The sequence below is a fragment of the Apium graveolens genome, chromosome 2 (genome assembly GCF_009905375.1).
Source record: "Apium graveolens cultivar Ventura chromosome 2, ASM990537v1, whole genome shotgun sequence".
Taxonomy (NCBI): domain Eukaryota; kingdom Viridiplantae; phylum Streptophyta; class Magnoliopsida; order Apiales; family Apiaceae; genus Apium; species Apium graveolens.
The window spans coordinates 271,757,911-271,777,357 of record NC_133648.1 but is presented as its reverse complement, the minus strand read 5'-3'; the positions used below and the strand labels follow the sequence as shown (position 1 = coordinate 271,777,357).

The 19,447-nt window shown below is 35.9% G+C and overlaps 1 non-coding gene across 1 annotated transcript; it reads right to left on the bottom strand.

Annotated features, from left to right (window-relative positions):
- Nucleotides 1-3,598: 3,598 nt before the first annotated feature.
- On the bottom strand, nucleotides 3,599-3,705 carry LOC141710168 (small nucleolar RNA R71). The gene has a single exon (XR_012570701.1). It is a non-coding gene; the product is annotated as a small nucleolar RNA R71 (small nucleolar RNA).
- Nucleotides 3,706-19,447: the final 15,742 nt, after the last annotated feature.

Below are 19,447 nucleotides of genomic sequence, written 5' to 3'. Positions count from 1 at the left end.
ATATGTTTTATGTTATCTTAGGGGTTTAGGGTAACATAAATATACATGTTACAGTAGCGGGATCATATGTTACCTTAGACCCCTAAGGCAATATTGAAAAACCTATCTTTAAGAAAATGTTACCTTAGCTTAAAAGTGGGGCAAGAGCAACATATTTAACCCCTAATGCAACATTTTTTTGGTGTTACAATATGCATTTTATGGTGTAGTGTTGGTATATTTACAAGGGCTGTTATGTATCCTGCTGGTTCCCTATTGTGTCCTTGCTCTTGCATGTTTCAAATGTTAATGGTTTTTCATTTACAATATGTTTCTGTAGATGTGGGGAAAATCAAAGTCACTAGGATTAACCTCATTAAACCTAAACAATACCCATGAAAAAAAAATCCTTAGTGAACCCCCTTGAGCTTATATCCGTTTCTTTCGTATATCACCAATCTAAAATTCTTGAGCCTACTTGTGTTCTTTCTTGTCTTAATTTACTGGTAGAGCATATTGATTCAACTTCAGGGTTGGTGAATATTTAGTGTGGGGATTTCTTTCATAAAAGAGTTACAATTTGGTGGGAATTAATATGATGGAGCTACATGATCTTAGAAAAAAAATTAAAGTATCAAGTCCTCCTTTGAGATCAATTGGTAGCAAATGCAATCTTATATGAAAAGGACGATCCTTGTACATGTGCTGGTATTAAGCGCAATCTTGGTAACTTTTCACTGCCCTTGATTACTGGAGAATGACTTGACTTTGAAAAAAAACTCGAAAAAAAATGAAAATGAAGATCGAGTAGGATTTGTGTTCATTGATTACTACAATGTGAAACAGGGGAAGTATATGGTTATATGTACTTAACTTTTACATGATCTGCTTTTTATGTTGGGTGCTTAAATTAAAAGTGAACATTATGCTCTATTGGTTTATCAAGCTTAGCCACTTGTTAGCCTATTCTTTGATTCCCTACCCTTTACCTAAGTCTCGTTACAACCTTTGACAAATACCTTTAGATTCATGTATGCATATATACGAAGTAATGGAGATTTGGTGGACAACCAAGCATATGGTAGCACATGTAAATTGATTAATTTGAGTAAAACACTTACACCTATACACTTTTGTAAGTTAAGAGATGAGATTTCTATCCATAACGTGGTTATTTACTAAATGCGGCTTTAATGTCTATTTCATGATATTTTTGTCTACCAAGACATTGTGTGCCATCTTGGATTATTATATGTTAATGTTACCTAAAGTGAGAGTACTTGTACTTTCAGACAGTTTCAGGATGTTATGTGAATGAGATTTATAATGTGTGGAGTATTATGATATGTTTCATGCTTGAAAGACTTGGTGATTGAAAATATTTAATTTTGTGGGTATATCTTCTATAAACCCTCACGAGACCTTACTCGTCCACTAGGGCTACTTAGGGGTTTAAAGGGCTTGTTGCATATGCCAAATGCAGCCGTGATAACCTACGGTAGTGGTACTAGTAGTTTAGGGCTTAAACTTTTTCTTTTATTCTTTGCCCGAGGACGTGCAAGATGCTAAGTGTGGGGATGTGATGAACATGCACTTTATCTTAATATTATCCCTATACCTTGGTTATTTTGCATTGATTTGGATTTTTATTTAATAAATATTAATGTTTTATTGTAGGTATCAAGGAGATATAATAAAGGAAGGTTTGGAGTTTACAAAATCAGATTTGGAGTTTAATTTGATTAAAAATCGGATTTTATGGGCCAGCTGCGCAGTCTACAGTATTTGGGCCATATCTGGAGTTCTAGAAGTCTGATTCTGACGTTTTAATAACCCATGAAAAGCCTATAAGAAGAGCTTCAATTCAGAATTGGTCTTGAATTTATAATCCATCTGAATCAGCCCAGAATTAGAGCCCAAAAGTCAACTACGAATTTTCACTTTCTCGGAATTCAATTCTAATTAGAAAATCTTCTTATATTTGCTTTAATTCATTAAAAATACTTTTATTATATATATTAAATTTATTATTCATACCTAATGGGACTATTAGAAGGAGTTAGCACAATAGACAGATACACATTACAGAGAGAAGAAGAAGCCTGAGGAAGGAAACACAAACATTTAAGACGTTCACTTGGATTATTTTTCTCCATCTTTGTGATTTGAATTCTCTCCTTCACTTTTTCTTTATGAATATGTGTTATCAAAACTTGGATGCTTTTGTGATTTTTATTATGAACTAATTTTATTTAAGTTGGGATTTTTATGGAACCCTAACATGGAATTATTGGTGTTTTGTTAAAGAGTATTGTATGTAGTTTTACAGTTTATTGGTTCAAGTGATTTTCATGCTTATACTTGCTATTGTCTGATCAAATGTAGTAGGTTATTGAATTAATTATAATACCGAGAGGGTTATAGTTAATAGACATAAAACTTGAATGATGCATGCTTATATATTGTCATTATAATATTGTTACGGTATAGACATATATTGTGATCATGCATAGCTTTGTGAATTGGTGCTTAATTTTATTCTGAAAAGTAAATTGGCATAGACATATGTTAGTTTATTTGATAGGAATTATACCATAGTGATTTCGAGAGGAATGACCAATGAATTCTAGCTAGTGAACTGTGGATTTGCTATAGTACATCAGAACTCTTTTACCAATTTTCACGTGTTAGGGGGAAGTAATTATCCTGACTTATCTTCTAATATTTGAATCTCGTACCAAATTTTCATGTTCGTTTAATTTTCTTTGTTTAAATTAGGTTTTATTAATCAGTTTAGTTATAAATATCTTCAACACCTTTAGTGCTCGACAACTGAATTGTCAGATATTACTTGCAAACTAATACAAATATACAGTCCTTGAGGTACGATAACTGGTATTAATACTATATTACTTGTTTGCGATTGTGTACACTTGCACATCAGTATTTTATGCAACAAGTTTTTGGCCCCGCTGCCGGGGACTGTTTTAGTTATTAATTGCTAAGTTAATTTTCTTGCAGTTTGGTTTTAGTAACTTATGTACTAACGGGAGTAATTATTATTGCTTATAAGGTTTCTTTGTGTATGAACGAAGAACCCTCAGGATTAGTTGCTTTTGATCCTGAAATTGAGAGAACTTTTAAAGCACGAAGAAGAGTGCAAAGTAGAGTAAAGGAAGCAAATATTATCATGGGTGAACCGGTAAATAACCAGGATTTGGTACCCAATGGCATGGTGAAGGATGATAGAGATAGTGCTATGCGGCTGTAAGGGAAACCTCGTGTTGATGAGTTGAATTCTGAAATTGTCAAACCAACTATTCAAGCAACACAATTCGAGCTAAAGCCAGTCATGTTTCAGATGTTGTAAACTATCGGTCAGTTTAGTGGGATGGTTACTGAGGATCCTCATCTTCACCTTCGGTTGTTTGTCGAGGTTTGTGATTCTTTTAAGCTTTCTGGAGTCACGGATGATGCTTTGAGATTAAATTTATGTCCATATTCTGTGAGAGACATGGCAAGAGATTGGATGAATTCTATTACACCATCTTCGGTAAATACTTGGAGTGATTTGGCAGAAATTTTTTTGATGAAGTATTTTCCTTCTACCAAGAATGCAAAGCTCCGTAATGAGATTAATTCTTTTCAGCAGCTGGATGATGAATCTTTATATGAGGCATGGGAAAGATTTAAGGCATTACTCAGAAAATTCCCATATCATGGTCTTCTTCATTACATTCAGATGGAGACATTCTATAATGATCTCAATGCTCAAACAAAGTTGATGGTGGATGCATATGCAAATGGGGCTTTGTTGGCTACGTCTTATAATCAGGCATATGAGATTCTTGAGACAATTGTAACAAATAATTATCAGTGGACAACCAATAGAGCTCAAGATGGAAAAAAAGTGGCTGGAATATATGAGGTCGATGCTGTGACCTCAATGCGAGCTCAAATGTCATCCATGGAGAATATGTTCAAGAGCTTGACTATGGGAGGTAACCAATCTATGGGGCACTCGATGAATTCATAGGGTAATCATATTTATAATGTTTTATGTGCGTATTGTGGTGAAGAGCATACTTACGATAATTGTCCTTCAAATCCTGAATCTGTCTTCTATGTGGGGAATCAAAATAAGGGTGGCCCTTATTGAAACACTTAAAATCAATCATGGAGACAACATCCTAACTTTTCTTGGATCAATCAAGGGGCTACTTCTGGAAATTCAGCAAATGCCTTAAGGCCTAACACTCCTCCTGGATTCTCTCAACAAGCTCAACAACAGTTTCCTCAACAAGCATCTCAATCTTCGTCTCTTGAAAATATGTTAAAAGCATACATGGATAATAATGATGCACTCATACAAAGTCAAGCGGCATCATTGAGAAACTTGGAAAATCAAGTTGGACAGCTAGCTAATGAGCTGATAAATCGACCATAGGGAACTCTCCCTAGCGACACTGAAAAGCCTAGGAATGAGCATTGTTAAGACATGACACTGAAAAAAGAAAAAAGTCTTGGAGGATGCTAAATCTAATTCCAAAGAAGGTGCTTCATCTACAACTAAAAATGAGAAAAAAATTCTGACAATAGTGGTATTCAAACTTCTAAGGTTGTTCCAACACTTCAACCAAAACCACCATTCCCTCAACGGTTTTAAAAGTAGAAGCAAGATGTCCAGTTCGGTAAATTTCTGGATATTCTGAAACAGCTTCACATCAATATTCCACTTTTTGAGGCTCTTGAGTAAATTCCTAACTATGTGAAATTTATGAAGGACATTCTTACGAAGAAGCGAAGAATGGGAGAGTTTGAAATGGTAGCTCTAACACAAGAGTGGAGCTCATTTGTGCAGAATAAAATACCACCGAAGATGAAAGACCCAGGGAGTTTCACTATCCCCTGCACTATTGGAAATTCTTATTATGGTATGACATTGTGTGATTTGGGAGCTAGCATTAACTTGATGCCTATATCTGTATTCAGAAAACTAGGAATTGGAGGAGTTTGACCTACAACTGTCACTCTTCAACTAACAGATAGATCTCTTGCTCATCTTGAAGGAAAGATTGAAGATATTTTGGTCAAGGTAGACAAATTTATCTTTCCTGCTGATTTTATTATCTTGAATTCTGAGGCAGATCGAGAAGTTCCCATTATCTTAGGTAGGCCCTTCCTTGCTACAGGAAGAACATTGATTGATGTGCAAAATGGAGAACTAACAATGAGAGTTCAAGATGATAAGGTGATGTTTAATGTTTTCAAGGCTATGAAATATTCCGATGATGTAGAATTTTGCTCGGCGATCACTTTGGTTGATGATCTAGTTTCTGCAAAACTAGAGGATAATTCTTCACATGACCCTTTGGAACAACTAATTCTTAATGCATCTGGAGTTGAAGTTGATGATATTGATCTTTTAGCTTGGTTGGAAACCAATTCATGAAGTACAAGTACTAAAGGCCGCTTTGAATCACTCGAGCTATCTTCAAGGGAATTCAAGATTCCAAAGCCATTTATTGATGAAGCACCGAAGTTGGAACTAAAAGCTCTTCTGTCTCATCTAAAGTATGCTTATTTGGGACCTTCTTCTACCTTACCTGTTATTGTATCTGCTGAACTGTCTGATGCACAAGAAGAGCAATTGGTAGAGATTCTTAAGAAGCACAAGAAATTTATTGGGTGGATTATTGCAGATATTCGAGGTATTAGCCCTTCCATATGTATGCACAAAATTTTGTTGGAGGATGGTGCTAAGGGGTCCATTGAAGGACAATGTCGCTTAAATCCTATCATGAAAGAGCTAGTGAATAAAGAGATTATCAAATAGCTTGATGCATATATCATTTATTTGATTTCTAATAGCTCATGGGTTAGTCCTGTACAATGTGTGCCTAAGAAAGGTGGACTCACTATGATAAAAAATGAAAATAATGAGTTAATTTTGACCAGGACAGTCACTGGTTGGAGAATTTGTATTGATTATCGAAAGTTAAACAAGGCCACTAGAAATGATCACTTTCCATTGCCCTTTGTTTATCAATTATTGGACAAACTTGCAGAGAGAGAGTACCATTGTTTTCTTGATAGTACTCTGGTTATAATCAGATAACTGTAGCTCCAGAAGATCAACATAAAACTACATTCACATGTCCCTATGGTACTTTTGCCTTTCGAATGGTGTCATTTGGCTTATGTAATGTTCCTCCGACTTTTCAAAGATGTATGATGGCTATCTTTTCTGACATGGTTGGTGAATTTCTAGAGGTGTTCATGGATGATTTCTCTGTATTTGGATATTCTTTTAATGATTATCTATAAAACTTGGGTAAGGTGTTGGAAAGATGTGAAGAAACCAACCTTGTACTTAACTGGGAAAAATGTCATTTCATGGTGAAAGAAGGCATCATATTGGGTCACAAAATATCAAGAAACGGAATTGAAGTTGATAAGGCCAAAATTAAGATTATTGAGCAGCTACCTCCTCCTACTATAGTCAAGAATATTCGAAGTTTTCTTGGGCATGCAGGTTTTTACAGACGATTTATCAAGGACTTCTCCAAAATTTCTAAGCCGCTTTGAAAGTTATTGTGTGGCGCCCCAAAACCCGGGGTCAGGAGTCTCGGAGGCCACGCCATCTAAACTCACATAACTCACACTACAGTCATAAATACTCACACTTTACGACCCCACACTTATCACACACACACACACACACTTACAGGTTATTGTCTTGGAAACGAACCATCATAACTAGAGTAATTTTCAACCATCAAGTGATAATTATTACAACCCAAAAGTAAATTAATCTTACTGGGGAGTGACCTTTAGGTAAGGCTAGTCCGCCGGCCAAATATACGTTTCTTGTTTATTACCTTACATAAGTCATACTTATAAATAAGCCGAACTATAAACAACTGGAAACTAATCCAGCTTATTCTGACTACTGTGGTACAGCACCAAACAATCTACGGAACAGCTGGCCATTTCCTACCCATTTCCTAGCTGTGGTTCTCATGGCAGACATCTTGATTCACTGTTGTGTTGTGTCAATTTAGGAAAATAAGTGTGAGCTATAATGCCAGCATAATAATGTACAGTATGAAAATGACTGTATGATAACATCATATATGATAATTATGTTTTATTCAAAAATAGTTTTCCTTGGTGATACACACCTTCTTATGAAAACAATTCTTTTAAGGGTTTTTATTATCCTGCGAATACTTTAATAGTAATCCCAGCACCTAGGCTTGGGTTACGGTATTGCATCACAATTCCAATTGGAAGAATTAGGACATTCGTTGGAGCCACCGCATACGATGATCAGTCGTACTGCGATAAAAGTAACCTTTTCTACTAGTAGAGGGACGACACCTTCACATCTCGGTTATCACCCTTGCCGCATACGGGCTATGTGTCCTCATTTCGGGTATACACACATTTCGAAGGTCCATAGGTACATATTGTACCGTCTCCTACGGTACCAGTAGTCTATCCAATACACGAAGCACTTGGATTCTACCCCTCCCTTGTCCATTAGGAAATCCTATCACATCTCGAGAACTCGAACCACATCGAAGTTCCTCCAAGAATTTTTCTTGTTGATAGGCATAGGTTTACTATATATATATATGTACTTCCGAAAGTTTTCGGAAGAAGTACTAAGGATGTGAGTTGACCGTTGTCAACAGATAATTAAATAAGGGGAAAAGTTTCTCCTTGAAACTATATTCAAGATATTAAATAAGTCGGGATAATATTATCCGACGATCTGAAATTACTCGAATGATTTTCCGAAATCAGAAAGTATGTTTTAAATCAGGATTTATGATTTTAAATCAAAATAAACTCTTTAATTAAATAATAATTAATTAATGGTAATCGATAAATAATTAAACCTCGAATGAGTTTACTCTTCAAAAGAGTATTTAAAATAATATTCCTCAACTAGTTTGTGTTTACGTAATTAATTAATCTTTAATGATTAATCAAGTTTGAAATAAATAATTGCTGGGGTATACTACGTCCATGATAAAAGAATAAGTATATAGTATTTATTATTCGAATCAATAAATATAGTTGAGGGAATATGATCGTTGGGAAATCGTTTTAATAAAAGTTCGAGGGGTTTTAATGTTTCGTAAGTAGACGTTAAGTCCCTTTTAAAACGTACTACTATGGACTCATAACCGTCCTATCATATCACCAGAATGATTCTCGGGTTTTATCTTAAATCCCGACCGACTCTCGGTCTTACATAATACGTCACGCTTAAAGCGGACTAAACATTTAACGATATATACTTATCGTACAACATCGCTATATTATGCGAAAATTTAACAACTACGTATCATGGCAAACATGGTATTTATACAATGATAATAAAACAATACTTTCACAATACAACTGTAAATGGAGTTGGGTTCGTAAACTTGCCTGGGTATCTCGAGGTGGAGGATGCTCTAGGTTCTGCTCGGAAATCTATAACCATAAACATATTCACTACACCATAAATGGCCTACAGCAACACCAAGAAAATGTTACAACAGGCCCAAAAAAGTGTTACCACAGCCAGAAAAAGGCCTAAGGTAACATAAAAATTAAGTTGCTTTTTTTCGAGTTACCTTTGGCCCCTAAGGTAACATCCCTTTTGGTCTGGTGTAACATTGACATTTGTGTTACAATAGCAGTCAAAAGTAACATCAAACTGTGTCTATAGTATCACCTTATGTATGTTACCTTTGCACTTAGAATTTGTAAAAAAAATGGGACCCCATGGGTGGGTCCCACAGGCGGCCTCAATTTAAGTACCTAATGTAACATATTTTTTTAAAAAAATTTAATAGGATTGGTTTGTAAATTGAACATACCATAAAACATGTATTTCATACAAGTCAATAAAATAAACAATCCAAACCAAACTTCAAATCAAGTTTTACAAACCCCCATCAAATACTATTACATTCAAAACTTCAAAATCTACCAACTACAACCATCATAAGTCTACAATCTAAGGAAATCACAACAAAATGAACTAATTAAACCAACTAATTTACATCCAAAACTTGACCCTACCCTTCAGAAGCCCACTCCCTACTAGTAGGGAACATGGAACAATTGACTCACAAAACTTAGCTAATATTCACTCCAACGACATATGTTCAGATATCAACTCATTTGGCTGGTGAAATGATAATAAACTTTCTTGACACCTGCTTGGATGTGTTTCCCAACACGAGGGCCATCCACCAACACACATTCCCTACAATTCACATAATCCAATTAGTAAATATATATTAACTTCCAGGAATAATCATAGTATTAATTAACTTTCACAAAATGACACCAACACTCCAGAGATCTGTCTGCGTTTAGACTTCAAGGTTATTGGAGGTTAATAAACCGAAAAATAAATTGCTGAGTTGGTAAAAATATTAGAGTTCAAGTTACTATATGTATATGTATATATGTATTTGTATATGACTTTATTGTCTTTAGTTAGAAGTTGGTGAAATTAATAACAAATTTGACCATATTTGGTTAGAAGTTGGTAAAATTAATAACAAATTTGAAGAACTATAGATTCATTACAACACCCCTGCCCCCTTTTGCCACTCACTCACATTAAGGTTTAGTGGTATCTCCTTCGCTTCCTTTACGGAATAAGAGGGAAGAGTGTTTCATTAGCAAAAAAACATTAAGAATAAACCCACCATATTGTTTTAGAAGTTGATTATAGTCCAGCAAAATTTGCACATTTGAGGATTCACCCCTTACGTGATTGTCAGAAGTTAGAAACCAATTTTTCTTCTCAGTTGCTAGTTTCCTACAATTTATTGGGTGTTCCTTACCCTCTAGAATGAACTCGTAATAAAGCCTGTACAACCCAGCATAAAAATTGATACAAAAAAGACAAGGGAAAATGAGAGTATGATACAAAATGTCTCGAGTAGTAGTGTTCAATCAGTTCGTGTGGTGACATCCTACAACACACATAAAAATACTACTATAGCTTTAACATATGTTCTATTTACAACTAAGTTCGTTGATTAACCAATTGACAGGAAGGTCCAGAGGAAACGAAGAGGAGAGTTTAGGTTAAAATCATCAATCTGGAATAAACATACAATATATTAATGTGTGTAAATTAAAGTAATTACAAATAAATTAGCAAGAAGTAATTAGACATGATCACAAAGAGAAATGACAATGACTCTCCAGAAAGTAAACGTATTTAAATAACCGGACCACATATTACTTCTTCTGTGACAAAATATTGGTAAAACACCACAGGGAGTATACAACTTACAAATAATTAGGCAAAAATTAACCTGAACATCTAAAACTCGAAAAGTCTAAATATTATAAAAACTTCAACAAACAAATATGTTAACAGGGACATAAAAAGGATAAATGACATACCAAATATGACGATTAGTTGATTAAGAAGAGGAGTCGGTGTTATTAATAGTACTCTGTACTATAAACCATGCTCGATTAAATTCGAGCTAGAATGCTGCGGCCTTAGAATAAACACCAACATTCATGGCATTTACAGTTAGCAAGTACAATGCAGGACAAGTTACAAGTACATAAGAAGGAATAGAGGAAAATTGGAAGGGTGTTTCGGGGTTACATCTCAAATTTTTCTAGTAATATAAGATCTTCAATAATCTCCCTACTTTCTTATATTGATGCATGTGACTATCACTAAGTAACCGACATGTAAAATATATATACAACTCCTTCACCATCAAAATGTACGACATGCAAGGTCTTAAACGTGGAAGCTGTGTAAAGATCCATCTTGCACATTAAAATTTATCAAAATAGACGTACTAATACTGGCCCAAGAATTAATGGCGAAGGAAAAGTGATTTACCAGAAACAAGTTCTGTAGTTAGAATCCTTTTAATCCGTATACCATCTATCACCATGGGAACACAACAACCTTCTGTATTAGATAACAATTCACGAAATCTTTTCTGGTTATTCGCCTCCAATTCATAGTCACATTCACGAGATAATTCTTCTTTAGCCACCTGCACGGATATTTTAGCATAGTACTATAAAAGAGGCACTAATACAACCAATACCAGTGAAACGATGGATAATTCCATACAGGAGTCGGAAATGTCCAGGCAATGAAATTAAGATCTTGTTGAACCTGGAAAGTTTTTTTTAAATATAATTGATGTAATAAAAGAATACAAAATATGTATAATCGAACTGCAAATGGAATACTGAATATGTATATTTGAAGTGCAAAATGAATACACGATATGGTAAAACATTGGATTCTTTCTCAGAGTTATACTCCCGCTTTTCCTTGAATAGATTACAAACATATTTCTACTCAAGCCACAATGAGATTAACCTATCTTGATGAATAAGACAGGGGACTATCTGAGATCAACTCGTAGTTTTATATAAAAACAGGATTTGTCGGGCCTATTTCAGAATCTAGATTCAAAAAGACCAACTAAATTTGCAGTTGTTATTGTGAAGGTCAAAATGAAGACACAAGGAAGGTAATCAGGACTTGTATATACATGTAAAATAGAAAGTATTTGCTATATATAAGGAGAAAAAGGATGACACGGCTGACTATAACAAGTTTGATCGTAAAACATATTATAATGTACACATCACTTACTTTTATAGCACTGTCAATGTACATTTGTTCTGGAAGCAGATTTGTGGAATCTAAAATCAGTTTCACATTATCGATGTCACTATCAATGTTATCCGCAACGCCAGGATCCTGGATTTTCATAGCAACGTCCAAGCCATCCTTCGTGACAGCATGATATACCTAAAACATATTGTAATTACAAATAAAAAGAACAAAATATATTAATACTTGGCAGCAATGTTAATTGAAATAAAAGAAAAAATGAAATAATGTGAAAACTCTACATCACCTGTCCTATACTTGCAGCAGCTAATGGTTCATAATCAAAGCTTGTCAATTTAGACGACCATTCAGGCCCCAATTCAGCTTCTTTTAAAAACATTTCTTCCTCTACTCCTAAACTCGAAATTAATAGTACTCTGTACGATTAAAATAGATGATAACTGAAATAACTTACATTTGAAATAAAACAAGGAGATAAGTACCTAATTAAGTACCTTTTATCATTATTTCTTCACTTTCTGCTCTTCCACAGCCAAAACCAAACAAGGGGCAAAACTTTCTGGATCTTTAATTCTATTGATAGTAAGATAATCGGTAAGTTTTTATCTTCGGACAACTATACATGAAAACTAATAAATACATGTAGAAAAGGTTAAAAACACTTTGTTAAACCCAAACAAAAATTTACCACAAAACTTATCTAACCTGAGGTTGAAGAATGCCAATCTTAATCCCACCATCTCTTCCATCTCCGCGCCCAAGACTACCCTCTCAATCTCGTAACCTCCTATCTCCCCACAATCCCACCCTCTCAAATTGACATCGTAGAAGAAGACCCATTTAAACAAACCGGGTTCATAACCGCTTTCTCCACCTGGTCACTCAAACCCCACCCGATTTTTACCTCTAAAAGAAAAACCGTCAAATACCCGAAGAGAAGTAGTACCTTAAAGTAGAAGCCCAGATCTAATTCGATCCCAATTTAGCACCTGAACAAAGAGAAAAAACAAACTTAGTACTGAAATCCTATTCAAACATAAAAACCCTAGTTCTGTTTTAAACTCGAATCGATTCAAGCAGTATTCATATTCATATATCTGTAAAATTTCAGCTCTTAATCAAAAAGTTTGCTTTAATTTACCTTTTAATTGAAAGAGAGCTAAGAGAGGGGGTAAGAGCTGTGAGAGAGAACGACCAAGACAAAGAGATTTAGAGAAGGTAGGGAGAGAGATGTTTTCAGAGAGAGAAGCATTGATTTTCCTGAATTTTTAACCCGCATTTGCCAAAATTTGAAAGCCTCTTTTAGCATGCCCGAACCAACCTAAAAATTGCTAATTTCATTTTATTTTTAGTTTCTAATAAAAAATTTAAGCATGAATAGTATTCAATTTTTTTTTAATTTAAAAAATATCAATGACTTAGTACAGTTTATAGAATTAAACAAAACATTTAGTTTAGCTAATTTTAAAATAACATATCATGATAATTTGTAATATTTTTGTTTTAAAAATTGTTTAAATAATAATATAAAACTTATAAGTACTTTAGTAATTAAAATAAATATAGATTTATTCAATTATTCCATAGAAGTTATATTTTAATAATACATCTTTATTATATTATCAAACTTAATTAATTTTGAAGTTAAATAATTATATACATATACATATATAATTATCTATAAAATGTTATTTTTTATCCATTAATACCCTATTATAACATAAGTTTCCACATGTTACTGTATGTAACACTTTGTAGCTATAGTAACATGTTCTAGAGGTTATGGTAACATCAAATTTACTAGGTTGCGTTAGGCTAAGATGGGTATAGCTAAGGTAACATAATATTGTAACACTCGTGATCAAACCATTGCGATAGGCCATCTATGGCGTAGTGATTTCATTTCGTTAGGTTCCGTTCTAATTTACGGCAACTCGCACTAATGCTCTACTTATTATGTACCCTCTCAGCTTATATTACCCTTATTATCCTTTTAAGTCCTTATTCACATCATGGTCGTTTCATTTTTCTAAGTATCTTAGGTCCATTCTTATTATCGTCGTCGGCTCCGCTTATGGATTCTTACGGTTTTTACTTGCGCGGTCTCGGCTCCGACATTTTTATAAAATTGAAAAATCATTATTTTCACTTAAGATTTTTATGGAAGTTAGGAAACTCAATATTTTAATCTCTGTAAAAATTTCATGATTTATGAACACTTTGAAGTCGATGCTTTATATTTTCAAAGTTCATGATTTGTAGCAGTTTTCGTCGCGTAAATCACTTTTAGTAAAACGGCCATAACTTTTGATCCGTAAATCGGAATGAAGCGATTCAAGCGCCTAAAAGATCCTTATAACATTTTCTATCCTAAACAGGGATTATTTTTTAAGAAACTACAGTTTAAAGCTTCGGGATTTCATTTACGCCCTAACTCTTAACACAACCACCAACAATCATCATATCATAATCAACACACAAAATCCTCTCAAGAACATCATGTTCTTGAGAAAATCACAATCAACCTTAAATCTACTTAACTTAAATATCAAGATTTCATCAATACCACTCATGAAGCGAGGTTTACTACCACATACTAAATAGATCTTAAAAATGAACCTTAAATAAAGCTTGGCCAAAGATTTTTACCTTTCTTGAAATCTTGAGATATGTTCTTGAGGATGGATGAGTCTTGGAAGTGCTTGGTATGATTTTTGGAACCTAAAACCACCATTGAAATCAAGAAACCAAAGAGAGGTTACTATTCATACTATTCACTAGTGAGTTTCTTGATTTTATTTCACCCATCAAACCTTGATAAAAAGAGATGAAAGAATTTTCATACCTTAGTTTAATTTCTAGGAGGCTTGAGAATTAATGGGAGAATTTAACAAGAGTTAGAACTTTGAGTTTTGAATTTGAATTCCCCTTCTTTTTCTTTAGGGCCGAATGGAAGCATTCAAGGGGGTATTTATACTACTCTTGGTTGCTTAGCTTGGTTGATTTTCTAGGTTGCTTCTAGGAAAATGGGGTGATATCTTGTACTTGATTTTATTCTTCCTAGTTTAGCATTCTAGGTTTATTAGCAAATCTTGGGGACAAATCTTAATAGCTTGCTAGGTTACAAGCTAAACTACATGGTTAGCTTCCTTAGCACACTATTTTGCTAGCTAGCTTGATCATCCTATGGTTAGCTCACTATTTGATGAGTAACCATGGTTACTTTCTTACCATGGTTTAGTTAGTGCGTTACGTTTATTTAATCGTTTACGCGTTCGCTCGGTTGCTTAAACATTTTCGTAATACTTACTCGTAAATGGTTCGCGACGTAATTCCTTTCGTATTCATTCCTTATATTTTTAATTATCCTACTTGAATATAAATCCGTAGGGCTTTAATCTCGTGATTATATTGTGATTCCCGTAATCCTCGATGAGTCGTAAATACGGTCGTTTTTCAAAGTTCATTTTCTTCGAAAACTAATAGCGTTTACATACACTCATTTGATACGTATAATCGTAATATCAACTCCGAAACTTATTTTCTCATGCACTACATAGTCTTGTTCATTTAAACGTTTTACAAGGTCTAAAAAATTCGAGTTATTACAGTCTTCCCCTCTAACAAGGATTCCGTCCCGGAATCAAGTAGAAAATAAGTGGGGATATCTATTCCTCATTGCGTCTTCAAGTTTCCAAGTTGACTCTTCGACATTTTGATTTCTCCATAAGATCCTAACCAACTTCACAGTCTTGTTCCTCAGCACTTGCTCTTTTTGGTCCATTATCCTTACTGGTTGCTCGATGTAGGTCAGGTCTGGTTGTAAATCTACCTGCTCGTATTCTATTACATGTCGTGCGTCTGCATGGTACTTCCTTAACATGGACACGTGGAACACATTGTGTACTTGTTGCAAATTAGGAGGCAAGGCGAGCTCGTAAGCTAGAGGTCCTATTCTCCTTAAAATTTCAAAGGGTCCTATGAATCTAGGACTCAGCTTCCCTTTCTTTCCAAATCTCATCACTCCTTTCCACGGAGATACCTTCAATAGCACATAATCTCCTACATCATATTCCCTATCCTTCCTGGTCTGGTCGGCGTACTTCTTTTGTTTGTCCTAGGCTGCTACCAGTCTTTTCCTGATGAGTCCTACCATTTCTCTGGTCTGCTGGACTAACTCTGGTCCTAATATCTTGTGTTCTCCAACTTCATCCCAACACAGGGGAGAGTGACATCTCCTTCCGTAAAGAGCTTCATACGGGGGCATTCCTATGCTAGCATGATGGCTATTGTTGTAAGTAAATTCGATTAGAGGTAAGTGGTCATCCCAATTTCCTTTGAAATTAATGGCACATACTCGTAGCATATCTTCTAGGGTCTGAATAGTCCTTAGGCTTTGTCCATCAGTCTGGGGGTGGTAAGCGGTACTCATGTTTAGTCTGGTGCCTACGCATTCCTGGAAACTTCTCCAAAATCGGGAATTAAACCTTGGGTCTCTATCTGACACTATGGCTACAGGAACGCCGTGTCTCACTACAATTTCCTTCAAGTAAATATCTACCAACTTGTCTACGGTGTATCTTTCGTTGATTGGTAGGAAGTGTGCGGACTTGGTCAATCTATCTATGATAACCCATATGGCATCGTGTTTGGTCTTTGTTCTTGGTAATCCTATCATAAAATCCATGGCTATATGCTCCCATTTCCATTCCGGAATTTTCAGGGGCCGTAATAGTCCACTAGGTCGCTAATGTTTAGCCTTCACTCTCTGGCATGTCAAGCACTTGCTGAACCACTCTGCTACTTCTCTCTTCATGTTAGGCCACCAATAATATTCCTTAAGGTCACGGTACATCTTCGTACTTCCTGGGTGGATTGAATATCTAGAGCTGTGCCCTTTGTGCAGTAGCTCATCTTTTAACTCTTGCACATTTGGAATCCAAATTCGGGACGCATATCTCATGATCCCTTTCTCGTCCTTCTCGCATCTCACTTCTTCACCGGTCAATGTTTCTCTTTCCTCACTCATCTTCTTTTCCTGACATAATCGTATCTTTTCGGTTAGTTCCGACACTAGCTTAATCTCGAATAATCCTTCTGTTCTCTTATCGATCATCCTCACGTCAATTTCCATCTTCTCAAATTCTTTAATTAACTCCTCTGATGTCATTATCATCTTGAGTCTTTCCTTCCTACTAAGGGCGTCAGCCACCACATTGGCTTTACCCGGGTGATACAAAATCTCACAGTCATAGTCTTTTATCAACTCTAACCATCTCCTCTGTCTCATGTTCAGTTCCTTCTGAGTGAAAATATACTTGAGGCTTTAATGGTCAGTGTAGATCTCGCATTTCTCACCGTATAGGTAGTGTCTCCAAATTTTCTAGGCAAACACCATGGCTGCTAATTCTAGATCATGCGTAGGGTATCTTCCCTCATATTCCTTCAATTGTCGAGAGGCATATGCTATAACTTTGACGTGCTGCATCAGTACACATCCTAATCCTTTAAGCGATGTGTCACTGTATATCACAAACTCTCTCTTTCCATCGAGAAGAGCAAGCACTAGTGCTGACACCAGCCTCCTTTTCAGTTCTTGAAAACTTTTCTCATATTTCTCTGTCCATACAAACTTTTCTGTCTTCCGGGTAAGTCTAGTCAGTGGACCGGCTATCTTAGCAAAATCTTGTACGAATCTTCGGTAATATCCTGCTAAACCCACAAAACTCCTAACCTCTGTTGGGGTAGTTGGTCTTTCCCAATTGGATACCGCCTCTATTTTGGCAGGGTCAACTAAAACTCCTTTGCTACTCACTACATGTCCTAAAAACTGAACATCTCTCAACCAAAACTCGCACTTCGAGAACTAGGCATACAATTTCTCATTCCTCAAGATTTCTAAGACTATCCTCAAATGTTCTGCGTGTTCTTGCTCTATTTTTGAGTATATCAGAATATCGTCTATAAAAACTATCACACATATATCCAGGTACTTTTTGAAAACTCTGTTCATCAAATCCATAAAGGCTGCGGGTGCATTGGTTAACTCAAACGACATAACTAAGAACTCATAGTGTCCATACCTAGTGCGAAAAGCAGTCTTCAGTATATCTTTTGGTTTGATTTTCAACTGGTGATATCCTGTTCTTAAATCTATTTTGGAAAAATGTACAGCTCCCTTGAGTTGGTCGAATAGGTCATCAATCCTGGGGAGAGGGTACCTATTCTTTATAGTAAACTTATTCAGCTCTCGATAGTCTATGCATAATCTCATACTTCCGTCCTTTTTCTTTACGAACAGTTCTGGCATTTCCCATGGCGACACACTGGGTCTTATCATTCCATTATCTAGTAACTCTTGCAGTTGAGAAGCTACTTCCTTCATCTCAATTGGGGCTAGCCTATATGGGGCCTTGGATACTGGTGCCGTTCCTGGTGCTAATTCTATAGCGAACTCTATTTCTCAATCAGGTGGCATTCCTGGTAAGTTCTCTGGAAATACATCCTCGAATTCGTTTACTACGGGTATATCCTGTATATTAGGGACTTCCTTCTTGGTATCTATTACATAAGCCAAATAGGCCTCGTTACCTTTTCTTAACAATCTTTTTTCGTGTAGCATGGTTAGAAATTTCTAGTATCGTCGTTGACCTTTAAACACTACTTCTTTTTCATTTTGCGCTCTTATCCTCACTCTCTTCCGTTCACAATCTATTTGCGCTCCGTTACTGGATAACCAATCCATTCCTAAGATTACATAAAATTCTCCTAACGCAAATGGGATTAGGGTGTACTTGATTTACAGGAATTATTTCTTTGTTTGCTATTTCCACTCATAATATCTCATGTAAGGGTATGGAATTAAGTTTTAACTTTTTAGCAAAATCTTAAGATATAAAAGACTTGGTTGCTCCAGAATCAAATAGGACATTTGCATGTTCGGAATTTAACAAAAGGGTACCTGCTATCACATCAGTGTTTCAGACAACATCTTGAACAGTCATGTTGAAGGTCCTAGCAGCTGGGGGTCGGTTGGATGCAGCTCTGCTCATACCTGAGACTGGGGGCTTCATTATCGGGCAATCCTTCCTCTTATGTCCTACTTTCCCACACTGGAAACATGTGTTGCTATATTGGGGACAACTGTTGGCAAGGTGTCCGGGTTGGTCGCACCTGTAACATTTTAGAGGGGCTCTCGCTTGATTACATATCCCAAGGTGTCTTCTCTTATAGGTCTGGCACTCTGGTATTGGGGCACGGGGTTGGCTATGAAATGTGGCCCTAGATTATCCCCCGCCCTGTCCAACACTCTCACTCAGGGCCTTTCTGAATCCGGGGCCTCGTGCAGGTTGAGACACCGCTCCCCTGACGAACCTGCTCGGAAGGCTCCTATTCCCGGTTCCTATTCCTTGGCTTCCTATATTCCTCTTCCTATCTTCCTTTTCCTTCACCCTCTGCTCACTGCCAGCTTCAACAAACGAGGCTTTCTGCAGTAAGGTGGTATAGTCTGTCAGCTCTAACACTACCACTCGGTTTTGTATCCACTATTTCAGACCAAGTTGAAACCTTCGCACTTTCTTTTCTTCGGTTTTCACAAATTCAGGCACAAATCTCGATAACTCAGTAAATTTGGCCTCATATTCTGCTACAGTCACCTTATCCTGTTTCAACTCCAGAAACTTATTCTCCATCTGGGTTTCTATAAACCTAGAGAAATACTTGTCTAAGAATAGCCAGATAAATCTATCCCATAAAATCACAACATCATTTTCTAGGTTTCATTTGGACTCCCACTAGTAGTTAGCTTCTCCTTTCAGCATG